The sequence below is a fragment of the Mauremys reevesii genome, linkage group 15, assembly GCF_016161935.1.
Source record: "Mauremys reevesii isolate NIE-2019 linkage group 15, ASM1616193v1, whole genome shotgun sequence".
NCBI classification, from domain to species: Eukaryota; Metazoa; Chordata; order Testudines; family Geoemydidae; genus Mauremys; species Mauremys reevesii.
In genome coordinates, this window is record NC_052637.1 from 29,792,268 (window position 1) to 29,807,357 (window position 15,090).

Genomic DNA, 15,090 nt, shown 5'->3' on the forward strand with positions numbered 1-15,090 from the left:
TTTACTTTTTCTCAACACAATAGCAAGGGGAATATTGCTGAATTTAAGGTAGATTTTTAAAAGTGGTTAAAAGAAATGAAGTTTTGTACACAATTATTAACCTGGGGAGCGCTTCATAATTCACTGAGACAAACTCCTTACAATTAAAAAACGAGGCATGAATAATAGCTACTGGAACTGCCTGGGTTCCCCCAGATTATGGTATTGTCTTGTTGCCAGGAGTGTTGCACCTTTCACTGAAGCCTCCTGTGATGGTCAGTCTTGGAGGTGAGGTATGAGGCTAGGTGGGTCATTGTTCTGATATGGTATGGAAAATCCTGATCTGAATATGCTAGGGGCGAAGAACAGAGCCACTTGAACAGGACATCATTTGGAAGGTGAGTGTTCCATGTATGAAAACATTTATTGCTCTGATTCCTCCTATTCAGGTCCTCCTATTTGCTGGGGCCTGATCTGACCTGATCACTGGTTGTGATAAATAAGGTGTTGAGACTGTTTTTTGTCTTCTGTTGCCCAAGGGATGGGTTGTAGAAGTTAGTTCAGCTTCGTTAACCCCTGAAGTTCATTCTTGCACCCAGAAGTCCAGGCCAAACCAACTCCTTAGTTTGTTTAAAAGGAAGGAAGAGGGTTTTTGGGGTGGAGAACAGTTGCCAGCTGGTTCAACTTCTGTACTTCTGCTCTCCAAGAATGCAGAGAACCCTGTCACCTTTCACCTACAGCTGAGAAGAGAGCTGCTGGTGCAACAGAGCTACTTGTCTACGTTTCTGATCCCCAGCAGTTGATCCAACATGTGTATTGTTTATCCAGCTTGCTGGACAAGCCTTTATTAGCTTCCATGCTTGTGTGCTGTTGTCTAGTGGACACAGTACTCTTCACCAGCCTTACTGGACTGGCAAGGAGTCTAAACTGCCAGCTATGTTTGAATTATGCTCCAAACTGAAGTCTTGTTTTTATCCAATGATGCGGCAACTTCGGAGTTTTAGACTTGAGCTCTGATATTGACTCCATGTAGTCATCCCTGTCTTATATCCGGGATTGGATTGGCTGTTTGAGTAGTAGCAACTGGCAGTATGCTTTCACGTAAGAACCTGCTTTGGGGGAATGCATGCGACCTGAGCACAAGTTATTGTCGCAGCCTTGAGAGTAGCAGGTGGCTTTCTACACCCAGTGTCCGCCCGTGGAATGGTGTTGCAGTCCTCAGGGATGTTGCCTGTTCGCTCAGCCACAAGCGAGTTCCACGCTCATCAGAAGCATGAGGAAAATTAAAGGTTGAGAAGACAATCTACTAATAAAGGGAAATCAGTGGAATCTAGGCAGATGACCTCAAGGCCAACCCAAATTCCTTAATCTGCTGAGACTGAGCTTTTTCCCTTGTCTTATACCTTCATCAAGGTCTGAGGGAGTTAACCATGCTTGAATGGTGAGGGCCCTTCTGATTGGGGAAGCAAATACTGCAATAAAAGCCTGCGGGTTCCCGTGCAGCGATGATATTTGAAATGTACTGGAGTGAATGGAAGAACAATTGTTCCTCCAAAGGATTTCTAGACTGCTGCTTTGTGTGCTACGTACTTCACTTCCTCTTTCCTTTGTGCTTTGTTTCAGCTGCATGGAACAGTCAGTAGTTGTTTGAAATGATTACTCTTCCCCTCCCTCTCACTGTGTTTTATTGAGGAAATAGCGCTGGTACTAGTGAGCACTGCTGACTGCAGGAGCACAACTCAGCCCATCTGATTAAAGGCTGGTTAGGAATTGTGACATGACAAGACAGCTACTGCTCAAATGGACTACCTTAACTTGCTCCTGCTAACCATCTGTACCGCTCCCTCCCCGTTTACAGTCAGATTTCCATGTGGAGCAGCTTATCTCCGCCTAATGTAATTCCCTCTGAGGCAATGGAGAACTCTGCTCTGGAAGGACACTACCAGCAGAAAAGGTTTGTACATTCATGCAAAGAAGCATGGGCCCTAAATAGAGCTGGCTCGGGATTTTTACTAGATGCTTTTGTTGGAAAATGGTACTTTTTTATTTTTTATAAAAAATTGAAACATTATTTTGACAATTTTCCATAGGAAGGTCTCAGGTCCAGGATGGAATTTCTGGAGCAGGAGACAGAAACCCACACTCCAGAGTAGCCAATAGCCCAGGAATTAGGCCACCCACCTGGGATGTGAAAGACCCAGGTTCAAGTCTTGAATCAGGCAGAGCCTATTGGCTATTGTGGGGTGTTTCACCAAAAAAAAAAAAAGGTCTGGTGTTCAAATGTCAAAGCCTCAAAGCTTTTCATGAGAGAAAATTCTTGTATTCCAGCCAGCCCTAGTTCAAAGTCTTCTCTGCAAATTGTTTTTCTTTGCTGCCTCACCTAGAACCAAAATAGTAGAAAATATGCAGAGGGAGAGGTACTGTGGAACAGGTTTGTGATACAGCCTCTCCTGTGCACAAACCTCTCCTTTCATGTTCCGCTCATTGGACTAAGAACAGGTTCAGCAAAACATTGTGTGTTTTTTGGTTGTTTTGTTTGTTTTGTGTTTTTTTTAAGTGTGCCTGCCTCCAATAGAGATTTTTGTGTTCCACTTTCCTGTCCTGATGCAAAGCGATCTCAATTGTTGGCTGATTACTAGCTATTAATAGTGCGGTACTATCTAGAAGCCAGAGTCATGGACCAGGACCACATTGGGCTAGGTGCTCTAAACAGCCAGAAAAAAGACCCATAGTGCTTGTAGTCAAAATAGCAGTGTCTTGGTTCTTCACCAGTGTAGAATCAATGCTCCAATCTCCCCTACCCTCGGTGGCGTTTCGGATACCGATGATATTAAAGCACAAGTGCAGTACCACTTTGACTGTTATGGGGCTGGTAGTCTTGCCTGTCCTCCCCAACCGTGCTCCTGAATGTTTCTCCAAACTTCTGTGTAAATTGATCCTTTGCTGGTCATGTAAACCAGGGTGAAAGTTTTCTAAGTCCCTGCTTTCTCTCACGCGATTGACATAATTCACTATAATCCAGACGTGGATTTTAAGAATAGAAGGGCAGGTTGCAAATTCAATATTTGTTGCAAAATGTGCAAGTGTCTTTGGGTATTACACCAATTCCTCTGAGGGGAGTTGTATCCAATTTGCTCCAGTTCCACTGATTTAAGGTTGCATCACCCTATAAAAGGTATATTTCTGTGTTCAAAGAAGAATGTCCTGTGGTCTCCAGACAATAGAATTCACCGTCACAATCCACATCTAGACACCCATGTTGAGAATAGTCATTGAGAGGATAACTCACTTTGCAGATAAGCTTGCTCATAGTTCTTCTTGCAGGGCAGGTAAAGGTATCCTTGTACCGATGGTGAAACTGAGACTGTCACTTGCCCAGGGCCAAAGAGTGAGAATTAGAACTCAGGGGTTCCTGGCTCCCAACCCCATGGTCAATCTGGGAAGCACACACCCATTGGTGATGGTGACAGTGTGACTATTTAAACCAGGGGTCTCAAACATGTGGCTCGCATGTGGCCTGTGAGGTTATTTTCTGCAGCCTGTGAGCCCCTTGTGGGCCCCCCGCCCCAGCATTTACCTAGAGCGGCTCTGGCCCGGCACACACCGGGGGCAGAGCAGACTGCCTGCCTGCCCTGCCCCCATGCTGCTCCAGGAAGCAGAACATGGGGGGAAGAGAGGCGCAGTGCTGTGGGGTGCTGTTGCTTCAGGCAGTGCCCCCAGCAGCTCCCATTGGCCGCAGTTCCCTGTTCCTGGCCCATGGGAGATGCTGGGGGCAGTGCCTGAAGCAACAGCAATACACACCCCTGTGCCCTTGCTCCCCCATGTTCCAGCTGCTTTCTGGAGTGGAGCGGCGCAGTGGCAGGGGAGGCAGGGAGCCTGCCTGCCTGCCCCTGGTGTGCGCTGGCCCAGAGCCTGCCCTTGCTGCACCCTGACCCCCGCTGCACCCCTGCTGCACCCCAAACCACTGCCCTGACCCCCTGCCACACCCCTCCTGCACCCCACACCCCAACTCACTGCCCTGAGCCCCTGCCATACCCCACACTCCTCTTGCACCCCCTGGGGGCAGGGAGGGGACTGAGTTGGGGTGGGATTTTTGGGGAAGGGGTGGGAAGAGGCAGGGCAGGGGCAGGGCCTCATGAAAGGGGTGGAGTGGAGACGGGGCCAAGGTCAGTGAGGGGGGGGTGTCAGTAATGCGGCCCTCGGGCCAATGTACTAGTCCTCATGTGGCCCTCATGGTCATTTGAGTTTGAGACCCCTGATTTAAACCCTAGGAGGAGATGTACTAAGGGTAGATGCGTATGTCTTGAATGTTTGCATTCTGCTCTGAGACGAGGGTGATCAGAGGCTTAATTTTCCCAGGCAAAGACATGAATTAACCAGAAACAAGTGAAGTCTGGGGTGACTGAACACCAGTTCTGGGAGGCAGGGGATGAATTACTGTCTATTTCTCTGTCATTGAGATATGATGCAATCATTAGCACTTCAGCAGCAGCAGCCATTAAAAATTAAGCCCTGAACCTCATTGTCTCCCCATTTCAAAATTGGGAAGGTTACTGAGTTCCTCCTTAGGTTCCACTGTTTGGAAAGCACTTGGAGGGTCTCGGGTGAAAGGCACTGGAAGTGCACATGTACAGGACATGCATCCCTGTGTGACTCACGTTATTAACTCTAGGCATCCTGAGTTTAAGTGTAGAAATGTCATGTTAGTCATCCTTCTCTGACCTGTGCCCAGCAGTGCAGGAAATGGAGAAGGAGCCGTGAGGGAGACACCCATGTGAGTATTTTTTCCTCTGTATTATCTGTGCCCACAGGAACTCAGCTGTTAAAAGTTAACAAATCTCAGTAAATACTCACTAACTTCCCCTCCTAGTAAACCACTTTTAGACTCCAACCCGTGGGTGCAGTGTGCACATGGATGTAATTAATCCTCCCTCCGCTGCCTCTGGGTGCCAGTGAGAGCCACCTGCTCTCGTACGTGTTTGTCCATTAGCAGTTCTCCCAGGCAGTGAGGAGGGAGGGGAGCAGGTGGAGGGCCACAGAGGCAAGGAATCAACTGATACTGGACTGCATTCAGTGATGGGCTTGTTACCATAGTTACCATGGATAGTCACAAAGGAACATGCGGTGCCATTGTCTCTGCACTCTGGGCTTTGATCTGTCATGTTTGTTATATACATTTTAGACTCTTCCTTCAAAACTGTCCTTAACAGGGGCCTCTTTAGCCATGATAGCACCATGCCTTCCCTTCCTTCAACTGCTGTCCTTTTTATTAGGCTATAAACTATTCAAGTCAGGCCCATATTTATTCTCTTGGAAAGGCTGATCCCCACTGGGTTACTCCATGGAACCACATTTCCAGAACTTCCTCTGTGAGTGCCTTTGTGTGTCTCATGATTGGGCAAAGCAACAGAGGCTACCCAGTAGCTCCTGTATTTCTGTTGTCTTTGCAGCAAAATCTACCTTGGAGTGAGAATACATCTTGCTTTCTGATGGCCGTGCATCAGTACCTGATTGATCTACTGTCCATCTTTCCACAGCAGGGAACTGGCTGCAGGCTGGCTTATTCCTTCCTGGCCTATCTGCAGGCTTGACATAACCTCCTCAAAGAATGCTTAGGCCAGCCTCCTCTATGGACAGCACACTAGACTGGGATTTGAGACCTGGCTTCTATTCCTATCTCTGCCACTGACCTGCTGGGTGACCTTGGGCAAGTCCCATCCCCCTCAGCCCCGCACCTCCATTTCCCCATTTTTAAAATGGAGCTAATGCTACTGACCTTTGTAAAGTGCTTTGAGATCTTCTGATGAAAGGCGCTAGAGAAATAGTAATACCTAGCTCTTGTCTGTTGTTGGAAAGCATCGGGTCTACAAAAGGATATTGATTTCACAGATTCTCAGAATAATCCTAATGCCAACTTCCTCCTTTGAAGTGCACTTTTCATTTTTGTTTTACTTCATTTGCCTTCCATTGCGCACACATGTTGCACTAACCGGCTTGAGGCATGCATAGACATCTGGCCTAAAGCTTTAATTCTCTCTCCCATTGTATGGTTAATTGGCTTTAAGTCACACCTTGATTGGAGCAGATCTCTTTACCAAGTTCATGGGACAGTTCACATAAGCAAGCTGGTCAACTAATGCCAAGCCAAGTGATACAGGCAGGCACCATCTAACACAATTTAAATAGGGGCAAGTTTTCCAAAGTGTTTTGAGATCCTTTGCTGCAAGCTACTGTAGATGTACAACCTATTACTGAATTCATTCAGCACTATTGCAGCCTCCTAAGTGAGGGCAAAGTGTGGCTTCTTGCACTCTGATGGAAGAAGAATAATCAGGCTATGGCACAAGGAGCTATGGAGAATTCAGGTGCATGTCCTGGCTACAGGCTCAACCGCTTAGGATGGGAGGAGAGTGAGGGAAGCCCTAATGAGCAAACAGCAGGGGGTGCATGAGATGTGCTGGGAAAAGAATGTGGAAGGGCTCTGATTGCCTATAGGCATTAGAGGTAGGCTGCCTAAAAGGCTGGCTTGTGCCACTGATAGATGGGGTGTTGGAAATAATTTTGTTGTGTGAAGAAGCAGGATTTGGTGGTTCCACTGAATAGGTTTTGGAGTGGAAGAGCAATAGACAGTTTGTATCCAGTGTCACACGCTCTGCATCCACAGACGGCTTTGTTGGTTTTTGTTTTTATGCCTTGTCTTTTCAAGTGCAAGTTTAGAAAGGGAGGATCTGAGGCTGGCTGAATCCTGTGCAAAGCATTAAACTGTTCTCTTGTCATAACCTGTAGGGCCGGCCAATCTGTCAGACTCAAATCATTTTTTGAAAGGGGGAGGGATACAAGGGCACACCCAACGGAATACCCATCTGCAGCCAATACCAACAAGTGAAGCGCCCATTAAATGGCGGATGAGCCACAGGGCCTTAAAAGAACACCACTTGAAGGGATTCTGCTCCTTTTGGAGTCCAGAAAAGACTCTTCAGGGCCCAAGACTTTGATCCAGTTTGCAATAAAGCTTGACTTCATGGCTGTGTAGGGTCGCGCTCCATTGAAGTCAATAGAAGCCTGCCTTGGGGGTTAGATTGGGCCTGCAAAGTGCAGCTAAAGGTGGGAGGAAGTTCAATCTTCCAAGTCTGCCTCTCTCTTCACTTAATTGTACTGAGACATTGAACTTCACCAGAGGAACTACTGTCTTTGAAGAAAGCTAGTTCGATTTCTAGGCTTAATCCATCCTTGGGGGTCTGTCTTGCAACATGTAAAACTCTGCTGTGTCCTCAGTCCAGCATTTGATCAGCTTTAGAGAAATCAAAGCACTGCGCTCAGTCACTTTCATGCTGCTCAGAGCACTGAATAAATCAATCCTGCAATCTCCTAGTCTTTATGTCCCGTAGGGCTGCTGCTGCTGGACTTTCCAATCGTTAAAGGGGGGAAAGAAATGACTTGAGCATTTGGAGACTTTAAATGGCATAATGATGGCAGGACAGAGAAAAAGAATAAGTGTCTTGTTTTCTTACCCGTGCAGCAATTTTAATAGATTGGCTGCCCTTAGAGCTAGTTTGTAAGGGTTCCTGTTGGGTTGAATGAAAACAGCACCGCGGGGACAAAAAGGGAGGAGAAATGAGAGGCACTGCAGGTAGTTGCTGTGGTCCAGGGTTGGCATCTGTTTAACTTTGCAAAGCTGGCAGAAATGGGGACACCAGCACCTGGGTGATGTGGGAGCTTTGGAGAGTTTTAGCCCAAGTGTCATAGAAATTCAGTAGGATTCTAGCACCTCGCTCACTCCAGTGCTTTTGAAAGGTGTCCTGTAGATTAGACAACAGGTCTGATTGCATCAGCCTCTGCCAGGGTAACTCCATTTCCCTTGCTGGTCTTGCTTCTGATTTGCAGTGGGGGGAGGAGGATCATGCCCTGGTGTTATAGTGGCTCATCAGGTTCACTACTCCAATCACCTCATTTTTCCCCCAACAACCGTTAGCTGGTTCTGCTTTGTCAGCTCTTTTTCCCAGCACCTGTGCTGCTGTCCCTGGGATGCACTGAACTCCTGAACCCCCCCCTCCTCCCCCCCGCCCCTTTGGGTTCAAAGGACTAGAAGCAGTTACCTTACTCCTGGTGAGTAGCCCCTAATTCTATGAAGAGTCCTACTGGAGTCATCGAGACTGCTCATGGAGTAAGATGCTACTCAATGCGAGTCAAGTTATCTGGTCACCAAAATGTCTGAGATTTCAACTTTTGGATTAAAACAGAGGAGGGGGAAGAAAGTCAGTCTTGAACTCTCATGAGGACAGGAATAAGATTTCCTGGCTAGCTCTACTGTGTACACAGAACACTAGATGTATTAACGATTGCTATTCCCTGGCATTGGCCACTGTCGGAAGACAGGATACGGGGCTAGATCAATGGACCTTTGGTCTGACCCAGTATGGCCGTTCTCATGTTCTAATGGAGATTGCTGGGTGTAGCTTATCACTAACTGTGTAAAGCACTGAGATTCATTACCCTTGAAGGCCTAATAAAAATGCAAGTACTGTAGCTCCATCATTAAGAAAACCTCTGCAGGCACTTCCCAGTTGAGGGCAGCGGTACCAATCCCAGCAAATTCAGAGAGTCAATACCTTCCCTGATACCTCTGAGGTATCAACACGGTCTGGAAGAGTCAGTGCAGTGCTTGTTTTAGGAATGTTTCAGCAGATTTGAGTATCAAGCAACTTGCAATATAACCAGCAGACTAATCCTCCATAGAAGTGAGCTGTTCCCCGCTCTAGTCCAGGGTTGGTTTTGTGTCTGTGTGACAGGGTAGGACTCTCTACTGCGGCACCCCCTGCTGGATGTCCCGGGGATCTGCTCTGCTAGCCAGTGTGCTCTGTTCTGGTGGTATCTCACTGCTGTAACTTCTGCTCTAGGGACCCCCCTCATTCCCAGGACCTCAATGTCCTCTTCATGACACAGCCCTCCAGCTGTGCTGCACTCTGTGCTCCCCCCTTCCGGGCGAGTGTCTCATTTCCTTAGTCCAGGTACTTCCTCAGCAGGGGGAGACCCAGCCCCGCCCACTATTCTGGGTCCTCTGACTCCTCAATAGATTTCCCTGGGCCACTTCCCCACAGCCCCAGCACCCTCTTTGCCCTTGCCTCAGGGCCTCAGCCTGCAGATCTCTGCAGCCCACTACGAGCTGCCTTTAGCTCCCGTGGTCTCTGCCAACAGCACTGCTCTGTCCAGGGTGTTTGCTGCCTTCAGTCCATCTTCCTCTTCAAGCTCCAGGGAGTGACTGAAGCTGCTCCGTGCTGCAGCCCTTCTTATATGGGTCAGCCCGGCCCTGATTGGCTGCTCCTCACAGCCCCTCTCTGATTGACTGCCTCCGGTGCAGCCTCCCCAGGGGTTCTCTTAACCTCTTAGAGCCCAGTGTGGGGCAGGCACCCCATCACGCTCTGCTTCCAGGAGATGGCAGGACTTCGCCATGTTTGGGCAGGATATGCTGGTACCAATTTGCTGAGTCTATCTCCACCAGTGCCCTCCCTGCTGTACTTATTAAAGGTTCACCCACTTCTGAGCTGATTGGCATCAGAAAGTGGCAAACCTCCTTGCAGGGTTTGGCCCTGGGCTCCCTGTGCCTGAACCAATTCTATTGCCTGATGTCAAACATCTTCCAACGGTGCTATCATACTATCTATCGGAGGGAGGAAAGATGCTGCAGGAAGGCACTTGGAGCTTAGAGTGTTTGCCTGCTGCCTTATGCCCACAGCCAGCAGTGGACAGGGCCAGCTCTGGCTTTTTTGCCGCCCCAAGCAAAAACAAAAAAAAAATGTGTGCCCTCCAAAAAACCATGGAGGGCGGCCAGAACCAGTGTAAAACTTTCAGTGCCACTTACTTAGCAGCTCACGGCTGCCTTTCCCGGCCGCGCTGGCTAGTGGGACTCCCTGTGCTGCAGACATGCCCCAGGCAGTGGAGTGCGTGCCCTGTCTAGTGGGGGGAGGGAACAGGGGAGAGAGAAGGGGGGCGCCAGGGCTTCCTTCATCCGGGGTGCTTGCCACTTGGCCCCTCCCGCCGCGCCACCTGCAGGGAGGGCTCCACGCCGCTCCCGTCTGCAGGTGGATTGAAGGTTGGCAGGGAGGGAAGAACACGGGCTGCCGAGCTTGCTGCAGATCTGGCACCGGCTGGGGCAGATGGAGCACGCAGCCTGCTCCCAGCAGGGTGCTCCCCTCCTCCCTGCCACTGCCCCCTACAGGGCAGCCAGAGTGGTGAACCAAAAAAGGGGGGTGGGGGATGGGCAGCCGTGCCACTCTAGGATTGGACGGAATGCCACCCCTTAGAATCTGCCACCTCAAGCACAAGCTTGCTCTGCTGGTGCCTGGAGCCGGCCCTGGCAGTGGAACTGGTGCGTTTACAAGGTCTGTCCGCAACACTTGTGCAGAATTACGGTAGGTCAGGGCCTGTTGAACCAGTGCAGCCTACAACGGTTTCTGCCCACTGCACAGGAAGTTACAGGCACTACAGCTGTACCTGTTCAGCCAGTTGTCCTAACCCCACCCACAGTACTGTGCCTTGGAAATGATCCCCCCCCCCCCCCGAGAACTGGGCTTCCGCACTTCCAGAATGCACTGGCACACCTGCAGCTGTAACGCATCCTGTGGGCGTGGCTCTGCCATGGTGGAGGTGTAACCATAAAAACAGTGCCAGGAGAACCCAGGCCCTCAGCCCTTATGTGCAATCAAGGCACTCAGCCAATACAGCAGTTTCCCTTGCTTGATTTTAAACACCCCCTGTGTACTTTGATGGCAAGGGGGTAATTCACCTGTGGAAGAGTGGGGCCAAGATCTGCTTGGCTCACAAGCCAAAAACCAAGCTTGTGTTTCCTTCCTAAATAAGGACCATGTCACCTTCTGTTTGCACAGCATCTACCAGAATAGGATCCCAAGGTGGGCTGGGCCTCTAGACCTTACGAGAGCATAAAAATGTGCATTAACAATTCCTCATCCCTCTCTGGTCCAAGGCTGTATTACAAACCACCGCAGCTGCCCAGAAAGGCCTACAACTTCATCAGCACTGGCTGATACAGGGCAGGACCTGAGGGGCTTTGGCACAGCGATGTAAGGTGCTGTTCAGTAATCACGCTGCGCCCTAGGTGCTTGAATGAGATTCTCTGTATTCTGTCATGAGGTTCCAACTGCCTCCACCTACCAGGACAGGGGCTGCTGCAGCCTCCCTCCCTGAGACTTCCTGGGGGGAGGAAGCTAAACCAATTAAAAGGACCGTTCCAAATACCACACACCCAGTCCCCAACAGACCTGGATCTTCCCCCTGCTCTCACCCCTTTGCTTCCATAACCACTAAATATACCTGCAATTTTACCAATGTCAAAACTAGATTTCACAGAACAGGGAAACTGGCTGCACCAGCCACAGGTGAGAAGACCAAAGACTAAAGATCTCTCATGAAAAGAACTGCTGCCACCTTTCTCCTCCAGGTCTCCTAACACTCCCTGCAGCAAATGAGGGATATTAGCCAAAGGAAAGAAGTATTTATCTAGCCCTGAAGAGGAGGGTAAGAACGGCAGAAGGGGGCATAATTAAGAGGAAAATAGTGGTGGGTAGATAAGACTGAGGATGGAAGAATAGGTGGGTCTTGCTTTATCCCTGGTTCCATCGCCGATTCACTGTGGGGGAACTCCTCAAATCCTCAAAGATAGGTATAGATAATGTGGAAATCAATGGGAGTTAGGGTCCTAAATACCTTTGAGGAGCTGGGTCTAAGGGCCTGGTTCTACCAACCTTTGCTCTGACTGAGCCATACGGTCCTTTGCGAGGAGTGGGAGTCTCTATTGGGTTCAGTGGGAATTCAGTGTGAGCAAGAGACAGACTGACCCACACCGGAGGTGGGCAGAGGGCAAAGCAGGAACTTCCCTCTTTTCAGGTGTGCGCTACTCAAGGCCCAGGAAGAATTTCAGGCTCATCCTTCCATGTGCTCCCAGTGGTGTAAATCACCCACAGGGCATGAGGAAGAGGAGGCATGGCCCTCTTCCCCCTGCACTGGCTTGCTGTGCCAGGGGAGCAAGTTGCTCCGTTCCAAGGGCTCTCAGCTAGAGAAGGGATCATGTTGCTCCGACGTAGGCCTGTGCACAGACAGCACCGTGTACCCTTTACTCTCTCGGCGTTTCACTTTTCGCAGCTGAGACTGAGGATAATACAAACCTCCCGGGGACGGTGTGAGACTGAATGGAAGCTAAGTGCTTAGCAATCCTTCACTAAGGATGGCAAAATAATACCCTAGTAAGAAGTTCTTTGTAACTGTGTGTATTGCTGTGGCTTCCAGCAGCCCCAATACCCATTCTTCGTCTTGGACTCTTTCCAAACACCTGTGCAGTGGCTGTTCATACAGAATCCAGGCCCAGGATTTGTACATAAGAATAGCCATACTGGGTCAGACCAATGATCCATCTAGCCCAATGTCCTGTCTTCCAACAGTGGCCAGTGTCAGGTGCTTCAGAGGAACTGAACAGAACAGATAATCATCACGTGATCCATCCCCTGTCGCCCATTCCCAGCTTCTGGCAAACAGAGGCTAGGGACACCATCCCCTCCCATCCTGGCTAATAGCCATTGATCCTCCATTAACTTATCTAGTTCTTTTTTGAAACTGTTATATTCTTGGCCTTCACAACATCCTCTGACAAGGAGTTCCACAGGTTGACTGTGCGTTGTGTGAAGAAATATTTCCTTTTGTTTGTCTTAAACCTGCTGTATTAATATTCAGCATTCACTGGGGCTCACAAAGGGAAAGGCTTCCTCTTTCAAGCAGTACAAGTGGAAGTCTTGTTTGTTAACCAAAACGCTACATCAATATCTTTACCAGTTGCCACCTGGCTTAAAGGCAGCACCACTCTCTGGCTAACCATTCAGCACATGGCCGGGTCCCCATTCTTGCCACTGAAAACAACTCTAGTAACTACACACTAGAGCATGGTTTGCTGTTCTCAATCAGGGCCACACCCTAATCTAGCTGGCAAAGAGAGCTCGGCTGAGATGCTTGTAATTCTTTGCGCCAATTCTGAGATTAGCCCTGTGTTTCTCTTTCTCCCACGCTGTGCATGGGACAGGCGCTTCTTGCTGCTGGAGCAGAAAGGTGTTTATAGGGCCGTTCTCTCGACAAGAGGCTTATTTTAAAAGAGAGCTCAGTTCAAGATTGGATCCAGCTGGGAAGAAAAAGTTCATGGGCGTTTTGTTGAGAGTGTGGTGGTGAGACGTAGAAACGTTTTAGTAACTTAAAGGCCAGCAGATCAGGAATTTCTACCTCTGCACTCCCAACTGACACGTGACGATTGATTAGAGGTGAAAATATTCTGGGAGGGGAGCAGCCCTGGAAAGCATGTCCAGCTACCTATTTTTTTGTATTTCTGCCCCACCCCCACCCTCTTTGTGCCTGTACAACTTTCAAAAAGTATTTCTGGTAGTACATATTCCCCTCATTCCTCCTAGTTTTATCCCTTGAATAGCAAGGGGCCTGAGTCTCCACTGACTTGTATACATTTTAACCCAAGATACCTGTGGAAAGTGGGTGCAAAATGCAATCACGTGGGGCCGATCATATTTTGCACCCTCTTTGTGCAAGTGCAATTGACAAGATGGGAGAATCAGGCCCGAAATGCCTTAAAAAAAATCTCTCCTTTTGGTGGATTTTCAGATTTTCTTCTCTTTTTAAAAGAGACACGATTTTAGACTGTAAGCTTCTCAGATCAGGGATTGGCTCTTACTAGGTGTGTGTGCAGCGCCTGGCCCAATAATATCTTATCATCCATAGGTCTCAAGGCACTTTACAAAGGAGGTCAATATCATTAGCCCCATCTTATAGATGGGAAAACTGAGGCACCGAGCAGTGACATGACTTGACCGAGGTCACCCTGCAGCCAAGTGGCAGAAATGGGGATAGAAGGCAGCTCTCCCAAGTCCCAGTCCAGGGCTCTATTCACTAGGTATCACTGCCTCTAAATGGGATTTTTATCTGCATGGGGACTCCTAGGTGCTATTGTAATACAAATTATAAAAAGCTGGGGCCTTCTGTCCCCCGTGCAAAGTCTTTTGGGGAGTACACAGCCTCCACAGTATACTGTGTTGCTCAAGGAAGGATTATGTTACCAAGGCCAATTTACACTAGCTGTGCCTAAGAACCAGGGGAGAAATCCTGGCCCTATGAAGTCAATGGCAAAACTCTCATTGACGTCAGTGGGACCAGGATTGCATCCAATGGCTCCTCCTAAACCAATCTTTAACCATCTTTGACCTAGTGGTGAACATCATTTAAAAAAACACCTTTTTGAACCATTTTAATCCCACATCCACACCCCCTGCCCTCATCCGTTTTATTAACCGGCTTAGCAGGAGCCATGTTTTAAATTATATTACACCTGGCCTTTCAGTGTGACGGTGAGCCCTGCGCTAGAATAATACCCTGCCCTTCTGTTTTACTTTTGATGCTTCAGAAACACTGACTCCAGCTTCTCATCACTCCTGGGAGTTGGGGTTGCCACCCGTTCTGGTTTTAAGGGGTGCTATTTAGCTGTTGCCTTATGCCCCATGCTCCTTATTAAGAAGCAGCTGATCAGAGGAGAGTACGTTTTCCAGCAATGAAGTAAAGGATCAGACGCTGTGATAGAAACGTATGATTTTGTAGCGTACATAACACATTGTGGGTGACGGCCCTTTAAAAGGGAGGCTTGGTCTATCCATTCTCCTCTGGTCTTGATAAGTAGCATGGCTGCCGTACCTGTGAGAGAAAGCAGGAGCATTAGCCCCCATTTTGAGAGGCTGGATTGCTTGTCCAAGTTCACCTAGTGATCTGTGGTAGGGCTGGGAACACAACTCCGAACCGCCTGCTTCCTTTTCCTTATGTAATTGAACGACAATGATCGAAAGGCCCAAAGGCACCGGTATTGCTACCTAACTGGGAAGCTGCTTTCCCTTTCCTCCTTTCAATAGATGATACTAATTGGCAGGGAAGATAATTACAAGCTTAGAACTGACATTTAATCAACTGTACCGGAGTTGCTGGATTCATCCTGTTTTAAGCTAATGATGAGGCAGGGTTCTTCCCCTCTACCTGAGAGAAACCCGTGTCTGACTGCCAGAC

The 15,090-nt window shown here is 48.7% G+C and overlaps 1 protein-coding gene across 1 annotated transcript in view; it reads left to right on the plus strand.

The window, feature by feature from the left end:
* Nucleotides 1-1,630: 1,630 nt before the first annotated feature.
* Nucleotides 1,631-15,090, plus strand: part of EVPL (envoplakin) — a 55,579-nt gene continuing 42,119 nt past the window's right edge. Inside the window, exon 1 of the mRNA XM_039501451.1 lies at nt 1,631-1,933. The gene's annotated coding sequence lies outside the window, so the exon portion shown is untranslated. The remainder of the gene's footprint in view (nt 1,934-15,090) is intronic.